The sequence below is a fragment of the Chaetodon auriga genome, chromosome 2, assembly GCF_051107435.1.
Source record: "Chaetodon auriga isolate fChaAug3 chromosome 2, fChaAug3.hap1, whole genome shotgun sequence".
NCBI lineage: Eukaryota > Metazoa > Chordata > Actinopteri > Chaetodontiformes > Chaetodontidae > Chaetodon > Chaetodon auriga.
This window is the reverse complement of record NC_135075.1, coordinates 30,358,315-30,378,521: the sequence shown is the minus strand read 5'-3', so window position 1 is coordinate 30,378,521 and position 20,207 is coordinate 30,358,315. Positions and strand designations below refer to the sequence as shown.

Sequence of the window (20,207 nt, the reverse complement as noted above, 5' to 3'; positions counted from 1 at the left end):
AGGCAGCTAAACTTTTGGTTTGTTAATGCCGAATATTCTGTTTTTCATAATGCAAATCTAACTTTAACCAACGAGGAGAGGAAAGCCCGGCCACCTCACTGCTGCCGTGACACTGATAAAATCCTACATGATGATCATTCACACCCCGGATCAATGTCATCATCATAACTCCATCACAGAAGGCGTTGAGTAAACGTATCGATTGATCTGCTGGTGATTAGCCGAGGGCCACAGGGGGGGGCTGGATATGCTGCAGATAGAGGGGGGGCAGAGGAGGGGGACGCGGACAGAACAAGACGAAGAGGAAAAGAAGAGAAAACAGAAGACAAGAAAGCAAATATAGTGAATGAAAGAGCGGCGGAGAGGTGGAGGGACGGAGCAGAGGGAGAGGGGGGAGGCAGTTTGGGGGTGGAGTAATTCAGAGAATGCAAGCACTGCCCTCCCTCCCTGTCTCTCCACTCCTCCTCCGGGTGGAAATTCATCCTTCAGGCTCAGTAGCGGACATTTGTGTGGAGGACCTCGGGTGGACGGGACGTGTTCGGTCGCGGAGGTTTGAGCTCCGTCAGCAGCAGCAGCTTCTCCGGCCGGTTCAGGGGTGCAGCGGCCGCACCGAGGCTCTGTGGCCCCGCTGGAGCGCGCACTGATTCCCGCACCACAGAAAACGATGTGATTTCTCTTTCTATTCTCACCTCGCAGCGCAGCGTTTCTTCCATTCTGGTTTTTACGCAGCAGATTTTTGCTCCACTTTCACATTTTGCTGGTGTTTTGCTCCATTTGGTGCTTTTTGCGTATTTTCTCCGTGAGGTGGGCTTCCACCTTCCGCTGCGAGACTAACTTTGGACCACCACCGGAGACAGCCTGTCGCCAGTCAGGGGAGAGGGGAGATTTGACACCGAGCAGCAAGCCTATATTTGTCCGCTCGCCTCCGTGTGAAAGGGAAGGAGGAAAAGCGAGCTCCCCTGTCGCCACCTCCGCCTCCACCGTACGGAAGGAGAAGAAGAAGAAGAGAGGAGGATTAAGCTGGAGACGGGAAGGATATAACCCGGAGGAGATTTGACGGTCAGTTCTCTTTAAATCATGCCTCTTTATTGTCGCCTGCTGTCGTTTGGCGTCAGTTTGCAGAAAATGTGGCTTTTATTGCAGCTTGGACTTGTCTTTGTGGGCTCGGTGTCGGACAGGGGAGACATTCAAGGAGACACCGGCCGAGAGAAAAGAAAACGGCTCTCGAGCCCCGCAGCTCGCAACTATTTTCCACGTTTGCTGCTGAAATATGAGCGGAGCGTCGGAGCGGCGTGAATTCGGTGCGTTCGGGAACACATCCGGGTCCGCCTGCGGGGTTTGTGCGCGGCAGCGGCGCAGCTCTGTGGTCGAGGGTATTTTTAGGCGATCGCTGTGTTATTAGCTGGATTGCTGGGCTACTTATCCTGCTACCGCTTTCACCAGCCGCTCTCCGCCCTGCTCCCTCTCCCTCGCCTCCTTCCCTTCGCTCCTCCTGTCCTTCCTACCCGTCCTCGGTGGCCGGCGGTTGGACAGCTGAAGTTGCCTGAAGCCCACCAGGCTCATTCCTCTGGCTTCAAACCCGAACAGGTGCATTTTAAAGCCAGGCCAGGACAGGCTGTAGTCCAAGAGGGCTGGGCAGAGAAGGGCCTCTTTATAATTTGGCTGACTGTATTTCATCGGCTGTCCTCGCGCTCTGCTTATTTTTGGCGTCCTGTGGAGGACCGGTGTCCCCTAACACTCGAGGTCCGTGTAATGTGCTCTCAGTCAGTGAGTTAGTGACCTCATTGTTCTTCATACTATCCTCTACCTCCTCTCGTGTTGCTCGCGCTGTTGCGTGCGTGCCCGTGCGCGTGCTCTCGCGCGCCAGTGGGAGTGGAAGTTGGTGACAGTGTCAGATGGTTGAAACGTGTCCTCTGACATGGACGCGCGGCTCCCGGTGAGCTTTTTAAAACGCCTCTGTGTCGAAGAACGAGCAGCTGGGAGGAAAAACAGCCTCAATAAGGCGAACCGCGCTGGAGGTGAAGTCCGCGCGCACCGGAGGATGTTCGCCCACCGCGTCGTGATTCCGCTCACGTCCGCTTTGCCATGGAGACGTTTGACAGCCTGCCGCGGTCTGGGTATGTCTCCTTTGACCGAGGGACAAGACAAAAAGAGGAGAGAGAGAGAGAGAGGCAGCTGTGTGAAAGCAGAGGATGAAGCCTCAGAGAGAAAGCTGAGTAAGGCTGTTTATTGAGTCAGAGGGACAGACTCACTTCTCACCGTGTTAATGGAGTTCATGACACGTGAACGCGTCAGAATGGTCTGCATGGAGCTCACATCTCATGCTGCTGTTGTGTGAGGCTCCTCCATCAGGCGGGCGGAGGCCCACGCCCTCTGTCTTCACTACAGAGGTGGTGTTTTTTCGACAGCCTGACCTTTGAGGGCCTGCATGCTGCTTGTCTGCCTGCTGCCTGAGTCAGAGTGTGTGCAGCAGACTTTGAGTGTAATTCCCTGGTTTGAGACGTGTCTCCTCCCGTGGCGTGCTTTAGGATCTGTGTTTTAATGTCAATTGATTGTCCAGAAATGCTCAGCTGCTCCATCCCACGGGCCCTAAACAAATTAAAGACCTCCACTGTTCAGTGATGGGGGTTTGAGTGGTCCCACGGGCACCGTTATTCTCAGCCTGAAGCCTCCAGAGGAGGCCTGGAGGTCCACCGGCTCTCCTGCTACTCCCACTGGATGTAAATAAATGCTCCCGCCCTGGATCCTCTTCCAGTCTGCGTTCAGTTCTGCTGGTTTCTGCTCAGTCCTGGTGACAGACCTGCAGCTGAGCACACTGGCTTGCGTGTGTGTGTAAACAGGCGTCGTGTTGGTGGGACTGGTGTGTTTTGTAGACAAGCTGTCTTTAATCCTCCACACAGAGAACAGTGTTTGTTTCCCTTCGAGCGGCAGGAACCGCCTCGCTGATGATGTGTGTGCGTGTTTGTTTCTACACCATGCTGTTAATTTGTTCACTTAGGTGTGTGTCTCCTGTGTGTGCGCCACATGGTGTGCGAGTGAGTCTGGGTGAGAGTGTGTGCTCGAGCATGGGTTTCGGTGTTGGTGTGGCTCTGCGGTGAGCTCGGCTATCGCTGTCAAAGTTCCCCAAAGCGAGCCACGTAACCCCCCCGTGGCTTCGGTTATGCTGACGATGGGCCGTCGGCGTCGCCCTCTGCAGCTCTCAGGTGTGAAAGTGTGTGATCGCTGGAAGAGGCCACACGTGTTCGGCCGCCTCTCCAGGTGAAAAGAAAAGGATTAAAAAACAGATTAGCGTTCAGGCAGCTGCAGTAAATAACCTCATCCTGGCTTTTTTGATGAGGACACACAGTCTGCAGCATACACACACACACACACACACACACACACACACACACTGAAATCACCTGTGTATTTAACTGGATTTATATGTGTGTCACTTCGTCACCCTGCAGTGTAGAAGGAGGGCTGTAACAACACACAGTGGTGAGAAATAGTCGTGTGTGTGTGTGTGTGTGTGTGTGTGTGTGTGTGTGTGTGTGTGCGTGTGCGTCGTGCCCTCTCTCGTTGCACTGAATAGAGGTCCAGTTTTCAGTGTGTGTGTGTTCTTTCATGATATTTTCTGTCGTTTTCACACAGCACACCTCTGTGCCGGCCTGGGAGGGTTAAGTAAACAGTGTGTGTGTGTCGTGTGCTTGTGTATTTTGCCGTGCTGGTGTTTGTGTGGCCTCTGAAAGCCTCCTCAGTCTTCAGTAAAAAGATGTGCTGCTCGGCTTAAGAGGTCTGAATTACCTCTAGAAGGCAACAGAGCTGTTGTTGCGACCATCTTTGAAGGTGATGATCAGCTTAACAGGTATTGAACACGAGATGTAACGGGCTCTGTGATTGGCCCGCTGCGTGCTGCAGGAGTTAAACAAAGTCAGCGGCTCTGTTTGGTGGTTTTGTAAGGAAACCCTGGAACGCCGCTTTGGTTTTTTACCGCTTGAAGTTCACCTAATCTTTGGAGAGCTGGAAAGCGTGTGACCCGCGGCGGCCCGGAGGAGGCCGGCGCAGACCTGCTGCAGCGTTTCAAAGAGCGTGTGTCGTTTTACGGAGACAGGAAATGCTGTTCCTGCTACTCCAGGAAGTACACGGCCCAAGCAGAAATGTGGAGTTCAGAATGAAAATGCCAAGTAAGTCACGTGTGGTCATTAGCAGGCCGTTAAAGAACCCGAGCTGATTTCTTAACGGCCTGTAATCGGCGCGCTAACGAGCCGCTTTCCTTTTCTCTGCCTGCAAAGTCGTGTTTTTCTGTTTGTTTGCTTTCATTAATCCAACAACAGCTTTGGTTTTATCCTGCTTCCATCTCAAACGGCAGCAGCAGATCGGAGTCAAACACATTCCCCAGACACACTCCTCCTCCACCTCCTCCTCCACCCACCCCTCTGAGGGTGTTTCTTCTGTCTACGTCTGAGCTACTCCCTATCCCAGAAATCAATATCATCCAAAATAGGATTGAGTTTGTCTGTTATGAAACACCTTGTGTATCCTCCACAGGATAAGTCTAATCTCTGGCTCGCTGCTTTTCAAACTTTCGTTCCAAGTCTTCTTTCAGCTCACAGATCAGGATAGTTTTTCTTTCCTGTCTCCAAAGCTTTTGGAGGAAGGTAAAAACATGTCTGCATGTTGTGGAGTAAACCTCCTTCATCACATTGGGAGATGAGATTTAGATCCTTGGGCGCTCGCTCTCGTCCTCCATCAGGCCTTCTGGGCTAAAATAGGGGATGAGGCATCGACAGAGCTTCTCTGCCTACAGTTGGCTACGATTCTGTCGCTGTGAGTCATGCTCTCGCCACGATTGAAACACCACTTGTCGATGGGCATACGGCACATTTGTCAGAACTCGAAAATAAAACGGCCATAAGATGTTTGAAGAGCCTCGCAGGCTTCAGAAGGTGTGGGCCTGGGCTATTCCTGGTGCTATTCTTAGTCAGAGATAAGAACAGAAAGAACACCGGGCTTTGGTTGATGGCGTTGGCAAGTCGGTTCAGAGGGTCCGCATGTGTAAACTGGGACAGAGCTGCTGGTCTTTTTGCTGCTGACGTGGTTCCAACGTGGTTTAAAATAGAGGCCAATGAAAGTGTGTGAGCAAACAGACTCTTTGCTCTTTGGAGGCTCCATCCATGATGTTCTGTAGGTGAGTCAGTGGCCTCAGACGCGCTCGCTGCGTCACTGCCTTCGCTCCGACTGCTCAACGTTTAGGCTGCGCTGCAGCACGAGCTGTCACGAGCTGTAATTCTTTCTGATGTGTTTCCTCTGGGTCACAGTGCTCAGTGCAGAGCCTCTCAGTCCGTCAGGAGTCTCCAGCTGCTGGCGTCACTCACCTGTTGAACTGCTGGCTTCGCTCACCTGTTGGCAGCCGTCAGCGTCACAGAGAAGCTAACGGTTCTGCAGAGTCAGCGTGTTAAACGACGGCAGTCAGAGGTGACGGGAAGAAGTCGCCGTGTTTCCTGATGTGAGGGTGGCCTCCCTCCCTTTAAGGCGGAGTGTTGGAGTTTGTGCTGCGTCAGCGTTTCTGAAAGTTCACACCCGTCAGAGTTAATGCGGCACTTTCAGTTTTGAACAGTGGCCTGCAGCCACACCAGTCAACAAACACGACTCTGATGGACCCCTGTCGGCTTCAGGTCAGCGCCGCTGCGATCGCTCGCTCACGTTCAGAGTGTGTTCCTCACAGCAGATCAAAGACCTCTGGATATTCCTGCGGGAGCTCAGCTGGGCGGATGCTCGCTGACGAGGGTAAAGTCTTATGGTGACTCATGATGCTACCCAGCAGCAGGAGAATCCTCCCATCTGTCAGCACTCTCACACGGCCGCCGCCTCAGCGCTCGACGTTTTAAAGCTGTTTTTAGTCCCTGACTGAATCGACCAAACCTACAATAAGAGCCGTGTCATCAGCATGTCCTCACATTTGCTTATTTTGCGATGCGCTGGCAGCCGTGGACACCAAATGTCCAGGTTCAGATGGTTAGGGAAATATTTTTTTTAAATCTCAAGCTGTGAGCACGAGGGAGCGTGACAGCGTTTCTGCCATGTGTAGATGGCGGCGGAGCTATTAGTGTTGCTCCTGGTGGCAGTTTCCCGTATAATTGCAGCTGACAGAGCGGCGTTCTGCTGCAGAGGGAGGCGGCGCAGCACGCCGGCCAGGCCATTATGAGCGATCAGTGTGGCTAACTGCTCGAGCCTGTATGTCTCTGATATAGAGGCCATTTTAGTGCCGGAGCTCTGGGGGGGGGGGGGGGCTGTGGCTCTGCTGCTCACACGCTTCAAACATACAGCTTTCTGTGGATCAGCTGGTGACACTTCTGCTGTGGGATGAAGGACCGCCTCCCCCTGCATCAGCTTTCCCCTCGTCCTCCTCATGAATGTTCTTTTTAAGTTTGGCCTCCACCAAGTTCCCAGAATTCCTGTTTCTCCTCATTGTCCAGTCACAACACTAAGAACTGTGAAAGAGGCAGCTCTGTGTGTGTGTGTGTGTGTGCGTGCGTGCGTGCGTGCGTGCGTGCGTGCGTGCGTGCGTGCGTGTGTGTGTCTGTGTGTGCGTGTGCATGCGTGTGTGCGTGCGTGCGTGTGCGTGCGCGCGCCACCGATGAGGGCGAGGGAAAGCGGGGTGGCGGTGCAGTCATTAGTTCTGGGGCATTAACTGCTTATCAGTGGACAGTTTTATTAGCCCCCTTGTTTTGGCTGGTTAGCCTTCTGGACATGGAGCCAAATGGCGCTCTGAGTTGCCCGGTCAACCATGGAGGAATTTCACTGCCACGCCAGAACTCTTAACGCTGGGAGGAGACCTAATTGTGATTCGGCTTCACGACCGACGCAGCAGCCGCACGCTGTGGCGTTCAGATAAAACCTCGGTCTGAACTGAGTCTACGTCTAAGATGACAAACTGCCGGAGTGCTGCTGGACTCTGAGTCCCCCAAAGACAAACCACTTGGGTTTAATCGGACATGAAGGGAGTCCTCCACAGCGCCACACATAATGAACAAACAGGCAGCTTTGTGTTTGCGTTCAGCAGAAATACACGCTGAGTGCAGAGTTACTCCCAAGTCGCCTTGTAATGATGGCTGTTCAGCTCTTTTGAAGCTGGAAGCAGGACCACATGTAGAGGCGTGCTGCCCGGTCGTCCATGAAGGAATCTGCTTCGCCACGACGGCCAGAGCAGCCGGAGAATGTCACCGCCTGCTGGTGCAGTAAACATGGAGGCTCGTCTGGTTGGCTGAACGGGGGTGCCGCGTCTTTAACGAGCACAAGTCGTCTCGTTCGTTCAGACCAAGATGAAGAGCAGACATTCACAAATATTTCAGTGTCTCAGTTTCAGGGCCTGAAGTCGGTGAGACAGTAGAATAAACTGCTGAGTGCTTGTTTTGGCTCATCCTGTTAACACCAAGAACATAAAAGATGAAGGAAAGATCTTACCTGACACACAGAGGGACGGCGTGTGAGCCGTGTTCGTGCTTTGTTATTAAAAATGAACAACGGCAGAGCAGCTGAAAGAGTGGAGGAGAGGAGTGTGTGTGTGTGTGTGTGTGTGTGTGTGTGTGTGTGTGTGTGTGTGTGTGTGTGTGTGTGTGTGTGTGTGTGTGTGTGTGTGTGTGTGGACTCAGGCAAACAGCTTGGCCCTTCCACCTGGCCGGGAGCTTTTAAAGCGTTGGTGGGAGGTAAACACAGCAGGCCGAGGAAATGAGACCTGAGAGAATCTGACATGTTAAATCTAACAGTCAAACACCGCCAGGGCGACTTCACACCAGCGTGTGTGTGTGTGTGTGTGTGTGTGTGTGTGTGTGTGTGTGTGTGTGTGTGTGTGTGTGTGTGTGTGTGTGTGGATTCTCAGTAGATGACATTGTTCCTGGCGTGGAGTCAAACACACACACTCACACTAGCAGAGCATACATATGTACATCAGGTGGTGCATGTCGACACACACACACACACACACACACACACACACACACTCGCGCTCACTCTGACACACACACACACACACACACACACACAGCTGTGAAGGCTTCAGGTGACTCACCTTCTACAAGTTCGGACGAGTCAACAGGTTTTTGCAAACAGAGAAACATTCCAGCGACAGAAAGAAGCAGCAGAGCGAGGAAGAGTCACACAGAACACCAGGTAGAATTCACGATGAAGAACAGACGTGTTCCTCCAAATTAAAGCAAAAAACACTCTTCACAGAAGTCAGGGCAGCGGTGATGACAGCATGAAAACCCAGTTCATTACTTTATAATTATCAGTCCGTCAGATTAGTCGATTGATCGATCGTTTGCTCTCTAAAAGGGTGAAAAACGTCGACCTGCAGTCCAAAACCCAAAGTTTTCAGTCGATCAGAGAACGTCCAGAAGCCCGAGAACTTTTCTGTGTCTGTAACTTAAAAATTGACTGAAATGATTAATCGATCATCAGAATCTTTGCTAATTATCTCTGTGTCATTTGACTGATTGATTAATCAACTGATCTTTGGATTGAAGTTACTGTTGTTTTGCAACGAATCAGTTAATCAACGTCAGAGCAGAAACTGATATGGATCAATAATCAATTCAGGTTTCACGAGGTTACACAGAGAAAAGCAGCAGAGCGACTGAAAGCAGTCAGCTGAGGCGTCTTCGACGATCAGTCACTTATCAATAATATTGACGGGCCTAATCGCTTAAAGCTCGCTGATAAAACGACTTAATTACCAAATGACTGTTTTAGTGTTTATTGATCCTCATATAATGTTTGTATTTCCCTCATCAATCGAGTGGATCGTGACTCTCTGAACTTCCTGGTGAGCGTAAAGCCGTCCAGCTGCTGGCAGGCAGAAGCAAACGCTCTTCTTCGTCGCTCTCAGCTGGAGAAGCTGCCGTCGATGCTCCAGGAAGTAAACGCTCCCGGAGACGCGTCACGGCCGTGAACGCTCGTCTCCAAGCCTATTTGCAAATTTGTGTCGGATCAGGATGTCATGAGTCACCCATTCATCCACCCATTTATCCCTCTTTTCATCCACCCACCCATCTATCCACACACTCATCCACCCATCAAGCCATTTATTCACCCCACCCATTCATCCGTCAATCTGTCTTTTATGACGGGCAGTCATTCAGAGGGACGAGAGCTGTCGTCTGCCAATGTGCTCCGATGATTCACGTCCTGGAGACGCCGTAGCTGTGAGAGCGTGTGTGCGTGCTGCTGGGTGTTTGTGTGTGTTAGTGTGAGTGCGCGTGCAGGGTGGAGGGACAGAGGAGGGATTCGGGAGTGACAGGGGACGTAGTAGTGGGATGTCTTGATTGATAGGACTGGAGACAGCAGGACAGAAAGAAGGAGGCGGGTGAGACGGGGAGGAACGGGGTTAATAGAAAGCGAGGGAGTGACCACGGCCGAGAAAATGAGCGGCGGGGGCGGCGGGGGAGGGGGCTCGCTGACAGCAGGAAGCTGGACAGAGGAGGACGGGTGAGGAAAGGCAGGAGACATCAGTTTACTGTCCCTCAGCGTCCTTCAGGTGTTTGCTCTGACCTGCATTTGCAGCCCTGGATGGGGGGGGATTGTTTACATAGTTGCTGCTTCAAAGAACAATACAATTTAATAAAGCCATAATCTTCAAGGACAATTGGACTGTGGTGCAGCACACGCCAAAATCCCTGCTGTCCACGGTCCAGAGTCCTGTGGACGCCCCGAGTCTCACTGAGACCACGTTTGTTTTCAAGCTGTTTATCAAAAATCTGCACCTCAAGTCTGTTTTTAGACGGCTTCAAAAAGAACTTTCATTCAACCTTTTCACGTCTCATTCAGACGTTAAAAAAGGTCCAGGGGGACGCAGGTCGTCCTGTTAGCAGCAGCTGGACGTGCTAATGATGAGACGTTAGGTCAAGCGTTCAGACCTCGATGTGACATATTGTGTCTTCGAGATGCTGATGACCAGATACAGGTTGAATTGAGCTGCACTGAACTGAGATCAGCGTGTGTGCTTCATTAAAAGGTGACGACTGCCTGCAGTTTGTAGGAAATGAGTGCAAAGACGTTAAAAAAACCTCTTTTAGTCCACAGTTTGTCTCTCGTAAAGTTCACTTTCAGAGCACTCAGACTTGTCTAACTGGTTGTGGAACGTGAGATATGGACTCCATCAAGCTGCTGTAGGAATGTGGAAGTGATCGAGGGCCTGGGGGCCCACAGGGGTCTTCAGGGGTCCTTCAGGGGTCTTCAGGGGTGGCACATGTTGGAGGTTTTGTATCAGCTTGTTTGAAATGTTCACAAAGAATGAGCAGTTCAGAGGCTGCCCCCCCCCCTTCAATGTGAATGGGTGACCGTTCAACAGACGGGGAATTTACAACAGCAGAAACAGCAGAAATATGCTCAATAAAACCTCAGAAAATACCAGAAGTAACCTCAGAAAAACATATTTGGGAGCTGCAGAATGAGTTATGCTTTTGCTTCACAGAAAAATGAAAGCGCCGGAGCAGCCGAAGGCGCTCTGCCATCATCTGCTCTGCGTTTAAGTCCTGAGACATCAGGTGGATTTGCTGCAGAGCCACAGCTTCTCTTGAAGTTCACCTCAAACCAGGTGTTCGGCCTGTGCAGAGCTGCGCCTGTAATCAGCCGAGCTCGGCAGGAACGATGTGAATTCTGTTTGAACGTCCAGGACGAGCCTCGTGGGACAAAACGCCAAAAAACAGGCGTTTTGTTTCTGGCCCGTGTTCAGCGTGAGGATGTCATTGTTTGTCTCTGCGTGACCAAATATAATTTACTTAGCAGCCATACAGGCATTGATAAAGTGCTGTCGGTTTTAATTTGAACAGCAGATCTAATGGTGCTGATTCTTTTCATCCCTCTGTGCAGAATTGAAATATTACATGGAGACAGAGGCAGAGAGAGAAGTCGTCTTTGAAGTTCGGTAATTCATCCTCGGCGTCCTCCCTCTGCTTCGTTGTTATTCTGAGGCGCTAGCAGCCTCGGTAGCGTGGCCAATACATTCATTGTTTGCTGCACGCTATCAGGAGGTACAGGACTGCACTTTAAATGACTGTCACCCACTTACAGAGAGCGAGGGAGAGGAAGAGGCAGAGAGGAAGTCATCAGGGCAGGCGGCGTGGAGAAGGCGGCGAGCGAGCTATCGCGCCGTGCAGCAGTGTGTTTGAAACGCCATGGCCGCCGCATACAATCCGTCCTGACATGGGCTGCGTTGTGTGTGTGTGTGTGTGTTCAGTGCACATACGTGTGCAGGTGTGTGTTGGGCTCACTGCTTTACATGATGCTAAACGGCGGCGTTACCCAGAGGCCTGCAGGACATCTGCGGACGCTTTGACTCCTTCGGCGTCTGTCTGCCTCTGCTGCAGAGGAACTGAAGCGCCTCCCTCTCCCCGTGTCTCTCGCTCTGTCTCTGACTGTCTCTCCTCTGTTTGACTCATGTTCTCCGCCTATACTGGCAGGAAGCGCTATTTTCTCCTCACCTATGTGCATCATCCACTCAGGTGGTTCTTCTTCGCCTCTCTGGACGTCAGTCGGTCGGTCGGTCGTTTCGTTTTGGTGTGCGCTGAAATGATGACTGTCCAGTGTTTCGTCCCCACAGGATGAAGTGTCGGAACGTTTGGTGGAGCGCCGTCATCAGGTGGACGTTCAGTTCCAGTGAGCTGTCTGGACAGCTGCTGGGTGGACTGTCCTGACGTCTTCTACTGATATTCGAGGTTTACAGATGAATCCTCATGAATATCGATATCTGCAGATTGTGATATTAAAATTTGGGAGTTAAAGACGTCTCATAACCAAATATTGAAATTTGATCCCTTTTTAGGGATCCCTTTTTATTTGTTCTTTTTTAGAATTGTGACACAAAACGTGACATTTCACAGTGTAAAAATCACCTCGTCGGCGCTCTCTGGTGGACACACTTTTCACGAAGCGACTTGGTTTCACGTTTCTTTGCTTCTCTTTGTTGCCTGTCGGCTGACACGTTCATAAGTCGTCACATATGTGCACTGAGCTAATATCACGTAGCTCTAGTGAAGGTTAACCGAGAACTTTGTTGACTTGTCACACTTGTGAGTCTGGAGGTTAATTTGCACACACACGCTCTCTCTTTGCTAACGGCTTCAGGAGCTAGCAGTTTGAGGTGAAAGTGCGCTAAACGAAGCTCAGTGTGGGAAGATTTCCTGCAAATAGGCGTCGAGTCAGCGCTGCTCTTTAACTCAGTAACACTGCTGCAGCACGTTCAGAACAAGCAGACGATCACGTCGTCGGGTGACACTCGCCGGCCTGAGACCACCACCCAGCTGCTGTCCTGAATGATTGACAGCGATGTGCTGTCAGTCAGTGCGGTGGAGGGCGAGTGTGAGGCCTCGTCTTTCTCTCCCATCTTTCCTTCACGCTGTCTTTTTAAATCTCTCATCCACGCCCGCTCGTCCTCCCCCATCCTCGACTGATCGGCCCGTCCAATGATGGCGTTGATTGAATGCAGATGGACCTTCAGCTGCTCAGACTCTCACTCTCTGTCTCAGCGTTTTGCCCTCTTCCTCCGATGAGCATCACCAGACATTCAGGGTCAAGGTTTCCACCTTTCCATCACCGACGTGCTCCCTCTCCATCCTTCTCGCTCAGTCACTCTCCCTCTTTTTCAGGTCACTTTAATGTCATCACTTTGTTCTGTTTGCGTGCAGCGTCTGCTGCAGCGTCCACCCAAATCCAAACCAGGAACGTCTCCTTTTCACTGACCAATTACCATCAAAGAGGCAACAAAAGTCGCTGCTGTAGATGAAGGCCTGCGCTCCCATTTTCTCCTTTTCTAACAAGACATTTTCTTTGTTCTGTCTGTAATATTACAGTCATTTATTTATCCATCACCCTCAAAACCAACAACATGCACATGCATCATCGCCGGCGGAGTGCTCCACTCCGGCGGACGCTGACCCCTCTGTTCTCTCTCGTGTTTTCATTTGTAACAATTTACAGGTTTCAGGTTTGATTTCTCGTGGCATTTACCCGAATCCCTTTACAGCGGAGCGTTAAGTAACATCCAGCAGAGAGCTGGAAAATAAAAGCTAGTGATGAATATCAGCTCGACGAGGCGGCCGAGCGGAGCGGCGACGCCCGCTGTCTCAGTCCATTTGACGGTGATAAATTCAGCCAATGGGGGACGTCTTTGGCCTGGACAAATATCCAAACCATGGTCGCTTTAAAACCCGGCCAGAGAGTTGGAGGTCACATTGCTCAGCCCGGAAGGCTTTCAGCCATGGCCTGCTATTATCATAGAGATAAAGAACGGAGCCTCGGAGCTGAGACATCTGCAGTGACCGTGGAGGGACTTAGAGGAGGAGGAGGGGGAGGGAGGGGGGACGAAGGTAGATCGGAGATAGCGGCTGGCTGAATGAGCGGCCGGCTGGAGTGAATGATGTGCTTTCTGAGAGGAAACGCACTGACTAAGTGACTGGCAGAGGAGGTGAAAGAGTGGAGGAGTGAACGGCTTGCTGCCCGGCTGTTCCACCGACAGTACAACCGGCTGCATTCATGAATGACTCGGTTACACTGAGCGTGTGATTGGCTGACAGGCTGAGGAAGAGGTCGCTCACAGGCTGACTGTCCACCGTGTGAATGGACGCTATCGATCGCCGGTCTGTGGACGACCGGAGGAGCGATCAGGGAATCATCCGCTGGGACACTGCAGCTAATTCAGCTGACTGAACGGTGCTAATTTGACTTTGTACTTCCTCTTTACACTCCCTGAAGCATGATGGGAACTGTAGTTCAAACAGTGCAAAGTAAGAAAATATAAATTACATTTATATATTTGTCAAAAAAAAAAAAACATTTCGACCCGACTAAAGCTCCTCTACGCATTCATACACACATAACGTGTTGAAAACCTGTCGACAAACCGACAAAAACTTCATTCAGATTGTAGAAAACTACGTTTGTTTACACACAAATAATCCAATTTATTCTGGAAATAACAACGTGCAGTGAGTCTGCTAACAGCCTGTAAACGAATACAAATGAGTCTTTACAGGCTGGTGCCTTTACAGGTGTGTGTGTGTGTGTGTGTGTGTGTGTGTGTGTGTGTGTGTGTGTGTGTGTGTGTGTGTGTGTGTTGCTTTCTGATGCTCATCAGCAGATCTTGCTGCTTGGTTGTGTATTTATAACTCGGTGGTGTAAGGCAGATAGGAGCGACACGGAGATGAGAATTGATGACCTGCATCACCAGGGGATGGGAGGAGATGGCTATCACTGCAAACCCATCACACACACACACACACACACACACACACACACACACACACACACACACACACAGGGACACACATCCATTGTCCTCCACAAACACAGACACACACAGATACATGAAACCAGACAAACATGTAATGTGAAGGGACGTACGATGACCAGGGGTTTACTGATTTACTTAGGAACACACACACACACACACGCACACACACACAGAGGTCATGCAGCTCTGTATCTGCTGCTTGTTGCAGTATCCAGGTCACTGCGGTGTGTGCAGACAGACTGTATCATCAGAAGCGTACCTGCACACGGCTGACCCAGATTAGTTCTGTTTATCTTCGAGCAGACGACAGATGTGTTTGCATTATGGAGCTAAATGGAGCTCGGCCGGCCGGCAGGGAGCTTGATCAAACTCCGAACACCTGAGGGCTGCTCAAATAGATTTTGGGTTTGTGACCCCAGAATATATTTGCTCTTCCATGTTGTTTGAAGGTGGACTTTCTCACATCTTGCTCTTACTGTTGATGTTTAGCTGCTCAGTCTCGTCTCCAGCCTCTCGCCGCGTCTCAGCCTATCAAATTAGCACGATTTGACCGAGCCGTCTGATTGGAGGAGTGCTAATGAGGCTTCCATCTGTTTGCCAGTGGCTGCATTGATCGGTCACATGGACTGTGCATTAAACATCACTGATCAGTTTCAGTCCAAAACGAACTGAATGAAAACTGAATGATCCGTGTCCAAATGTTCCAGCACACAAAGAGAACGTTCACATCTTAACTTACACAATTCTTAATTAATAAAGGCTTTAATGGGTCAAATACAAGCAGCTTCTAAACGAGTTTGACGTTTGGAAGCAAACCTGATACCAGAAGACGGACATGAGCGTTTAATCTAAAACGAGACTCGTCCCCACTTTAAACACCTGCTCTTATAAAATGATTCATCATGTATAAATAAAGCGGATCATCTTACTCATCGTGCAAAAATAGCTGCGCGTGAAATGATGAGATGGTCAGATTGTTTGTTTTTAAATGAATTTCCTTCTTTAAACAAAGTTTGACGTTATTCAACCTCTGACTGTGTTTAAGTCAAAGTCTAAAAATAGCCTCTGTGAGGTTATTTACCCGATCAGAGCCGTCAGAGGGAGGAAGAGCAGAGCACATGAAGAGGACCTGGGAGGGAAAGTTCAGGGAATGAAGCGCACCCTCGGATTAAAGGGCACAGATTAGCAAGTCTGCAGTGTGTGTGTGTGTGTGTGGCTGAGATCTTCTGGGACCACCAGCTAAGACTTGAGATGCACTGACAGCTGGAGCGGCCGGTCACATGTGTGTTCGAGTGTGTGGACAGTTGCTGGTGTGACAGAAAACGACAGCCAGGCAACACGAGACCTTCTGCTCCATACACACACACACACACACACACACACACACACACAGCGCACACACACACACACACACACACACACACACACACAGCCAGCACACACACACTTTGAGCTATGGAGGACAGATATGTGCACGACACATGTCTGTGTTTTGGTTGAAGCACTCGGCTGCATAAAAAAACAGATTGAGGAGTTAGCAAGATGGACAGACACACACACACACACACACACACACACACACACACACACACACACACACAGGGAAGTGATAAAGAGAAAACACAACTTCAGCAGTCTAATTGGAGTGAAATGTAATTACTCCAACTACCTACACATTCTTTAACTATAACTGTATTTCCTCTCTCTCGTCTCTCTCTCTCTCTCTCTCTGTTGTCTCTCTCTCTCTCTCTGTTGTCTCTCTCTCTCTCTGTTGTCTCTCTCTCTCTCTCTCTGTTGTCTCTCTCTCTCTCTGTTGTCTCTCTCTCTCTCTCTCTGTTGTCTCTCTCTCTCTCTCTCTGTTGTCTCTCTCTCTCTCTCTCTCTCTCTGTTGTCTCTCTCTCTCTCTCTCTCTCTCTCTCTCTCTCTCTCTGTTGTCTCTCTCTCTCTGTTGTCTCTCTCTCTCTCTCTCTCTCTCTCTGTTGTCTCTCTCTCTCTCTGTTGTCTCTCTCTCTCTCGTCTCTCTCTCTCTCTCTCTCTCTCTCTCTCTCTCTCTGTTGTCTCTCTCTCTCTCGTCTCTCTCTCTCTCTCTCTCTCTCTCTCTCTCTCTCTGTTGTCTCTCTCTCTCTCGTCTCTCTCTCTCTCTCTGTTGTCTCTCTCTCTCTCTCTCTCTCTCTCTGTTGTCTCTCTCTCTCTCTCTCTCTCTCTCTCTCTCTCTCTCTCTCTGTTGTCTCTCTCTCTCTCTCTCTCTCTCTCTGTTGTCTCTCTCTCTCTCTCGTCTCTCTCTCTCTCTCTCTCTCTCTCTCTGTTGTCTCTCTCTCTCTCTCTCTCTCTCTCTCTCTCTCTCTCTGTTGTCTCTCTCTCTCTCTCTCTCTCTCTCTCTCTCTCTGTGGTTTTTCTCTCCCTCTCATTCTTAATTCTTTCATGTTTCATTTCTGCAGCCGTTGCAGTGTTATAATTAGCCTACTGAGATGTGCAAAGCATCGCGGCACTTTCCCCTTATGAGCTGTTAGCCTTCACACACACACACACACACACACACACACACACACACACACTCTCGGCCTCTCTCTGAAAAGCCTATGAGCCTTGTAAGCGAGCGAGCGAAAGCGCTGATGCTTCAACGCTCTGAAACACAGCTTTAATCAAAGTGGACAAAGTGTGTTTGGCTGCGTCCGCAAAAGAACCGCATTTCCCATGATCCCGCCCCGCTGCTGTCTGTGTTTCTTTTTGTTTTTTCTAAATTAAATCCTCATTTCGAGGAACTTAAAGCACACCGAGGGCCGCGGGGGACAAAAAGCTTGGTAAACGTTAACAGTGGCAGGAGGGAGGCGCAGTTTGACGGCGAGGAAGCAAACTGCGAATCAGTGTGAGGACGTTTGCCAGCAGCACGACGTTTCTCCGTCTCTTTCTGTCAAGTTTGGGCTCGATTTCTTTTCTTAAATCACGGTTGAAACAACAGAGGCAGATATTTGTAACGCTCAGGTGCCGACGAGCTGCAGGATGATGCTTCTCTGCTGAACGATCTTGTTTCTGATGGTTGTTTGGCAGATAAGGATCTTGTTGTGGGAGATAATAAATGGCGTCCCGGCCGCCGCAGGTTGTCTGTGTGGGTCTGGAAAACAAGCATTCGTGGTGTGTTTGGAGAACGCTGGGGGGTCCGGGGACGCCCCCGCCTGCGGTACATCAGGTCACAGTTTCCCTGATGTGGCGGCCACGCCTTCAGGACGTGGCCTCACATGACCTCCATCAGCTCTGAAAGGAGAAACGAGGCTTCGCCCGCTCGTCTGTCCTGACTCATGAAGGACACGTTAAGGCCGTGACAGCGTCATGTCTCACTCATACACCTGCTGCGTGAGCGGACATCTGCACCACCCGAATGGGATGCTGCACCTTGATGCGCACCTTCAGGATGGATCCTATCACGGCCCCACCTGACGGCCCGCTGCGAGCCGAGGTTTGGTGTTTCCTCGTCCTTCTGGCGTGTTTTTTCCGCTCTGCCGGCGCCCCCTCCGCTCTCCGTGTTTTGAGGGTCGGGTTCACATCTGCTTCCAGCTGTCCGTCACACGCAGGCTGTAGGAACTCCTGCGTCACAGCTGGTGTGTTCGAGGAGTGGCCGGAACTTTCCGCTGGGAGCTGTTGTTCCTGTCAGCTGGATTCGTGGCTGTTGTTCTCAGAGTTTCTCTGAATTCTCTGTTTTTACGGCACTTTTTCCTCCTCTCTGACATCCCTGCTTGTTGTTCTCCTGGTGGAGCTGTGACTCCCACTGCTCCGCTCCTTTGTTCTGCTCTGATCTCCTCTGCGAACCTCCTCCGTCAGGAGTTGAGGCTTCATTGTCTTTTTTGTCTTTGTTGTGGAGTTAATAAGTATTTGATTTGCCTTTAATTCAGAGCTCTTTGGATCAGTGAGGAGATCTTTTTCACAGCTGGAGAGAAAATGGAGCTCCACTTTACATGAAATTATCACTTCATTAGCGACTCTGCTCCTTTCTGTCCTCCTGTCCTCTGCTCTCTTGTCTCCTCTCCTTGATTTCTCCCCACCCCATGTCTCTTCCCCTAATCCCCTCTCCTCAACTCATCTCCTGGTCTCCTCTCCTCTCTACTCTCCTCTCCTTGTCTCCTCTCCTCTCTTGTCTCCTCTCCTTGTCTCCTCTCTGTCTCATTCAGGCTGCTTCAGTTTTGTCTTGTCTCACAGACCCTCTCCTCCTCTCTCCTCTCCTTTCTTGTCTCCTCTCCTTGTTTCCTCTCCTCGCCTTGTCTCCTCTCCCCTCTTGTCTCCTCTCCTCTCCTCTCCTCTCCTTGTCTCCTCTCCTCTCTTGTCTCCTCTCCTTGTCTCCTCTCTGTCTCATTCAGGCTGCTTCAGTTTTGTCTTGTCTCACAGACCCTCTCCTCCTCTCTCCTCTCCTTTCTTGTCTCCTCTCCTTGTTTCCTCTCCTCGCCTTGTCTCCTCTCCCCTCTTGTCTCCTCTCCTCTCCTCTCCTCTCCTTGTCTCCTCTCTGTCTCATTCAGGCTGCTTCAGTCTTGTCCTGTCTCACATACCCTGCACAGGAACAAAGCAGACTTCCTGTATCCTCACACTGAAGCATAATCTCACGCTCCTGTTTACAGAGTGCAGATGGCTCAGGATGAGAGAGCGGCTGAACACCTAAAATGTGCCTAATCTCTGCACTAAATATCTAAATCTGATTGTAAAGGTAAACCTCGTTGTAATCCAGAGTCTGTCTCAGCAGCTGCAATGCAAACACAAGCTGCAGCGACTCGTGTGTGAGGACGGCGAGGCGCTGCAGGACGGTTTGGTGAATGTGCGTCATGAGCGCAGGTTTGCAGGAGAAATCCAGTGTGTGTGTTCGTTTGGCTCTGAATGTGTGTGTGATGGGTGTGACGTCCGTGTGCATCCTGCCCGGCCTCGCTCAGCCTCCTTCAGGAGCGTCACCGCCTCTCCCTCCTCCTCCTCCTGTTTCTCAGGCCACCCTCGTCCCGTCTGGGCCAATAATAGAGGCATCAGCTGTGACTTTGGGGGACTGAAAGGTGACGGGAGGAGAGAGGGAGGCAGAAAGGGGGAGTAAGAGTGAGACTGAAGGAGGGAAGAAGAAGAGAAGGGTGGACTTTAAAGTGCCGCTGATGTGCCAATGTCTCGTCCTTGGCAAGATCTCTCTGATTGGCCACCGCAGGGAATTTTTTTGTGTTCTCATTGGTTGCCGAGAGGAATTTTAGCCAATATAATATTTGACAATCAGGATTGTTTTTGTGTCATTTGTGTAAATATGCAAAGACCGAATAAACAAGAAACCACAAGTTTATCGCTGATAGAATAAAGAATCATTTTCAGACCACAACAAATTCATCAATCACTTCAAATTCTGATCAATTTATTAAGAATTAAAAGTTATTAAACAGCACGTTTTGGTCGTTTTCAAGCTTCCGTCAGCTGCTGTGAGCTTTAGGACTGCGGTGAATGATCAGTCGTATTTCGGGGGTTTAACATTTAACTAAAACTAGTTTTTATTATTTAGTTTGAGCGTCTCCTCGTCCTCTCAGTGTCCGTCTGTCCTTCCAGGTCCACGTCTCGCTGTGTTAAAATTGAAGCAGCTGTGTGAGGTGTTGGACTTCTTCCTTACAGCGCGCCCACCTTGTTAAGTGTGTGTGTGTGTGTGTGTGTGTGTGTGTGTGTGATCTGAATTCCCTCTGCCTCGGGTACAGCTTTTTTTCTCCCATGGGAGGGAATCAAAGCCTTTCTAGAAATTTTACCTTTGGCGCCTCCAAAGCTCCCTCCTCCTGTCCCCGTCCTCCTCTTCATCACCTCCTTTTCATCATACCCCAGCGACGGCATTAAAGTCTCTCTCAAGTCTCATGATGCCACCCAGGATGTCTCCTTCATCCCCCACCCATACGAAAAAGGGAAAGAGGAGCGCAGCCTTCCACCACGTGTCAGGGAAGGGTGA

General features: G+C 50.5%; 1 protein-coding gene across 1 annotated transcript in view; it reads left to right on the top strand.

The window, feature by feature from the left end:
* The first annotated feature begins 507 nt into the window (after window positions 1-507).
* dag1 (dystroglycan 1) overlaps window positions 508-20,207 on the top strand; it is a 42,570-nt gene continuing 22,870 nt past the window's right edge. Inside the window, exon 1 of the mRNA XM_076746444.1 lies at window positions 508-1,059. The gene's annotated coding sequence lies outside the window, so the exon portion shown is untranslated. The remainder of the gene's footprint in view (window positions 1,060-20,207) is intronic.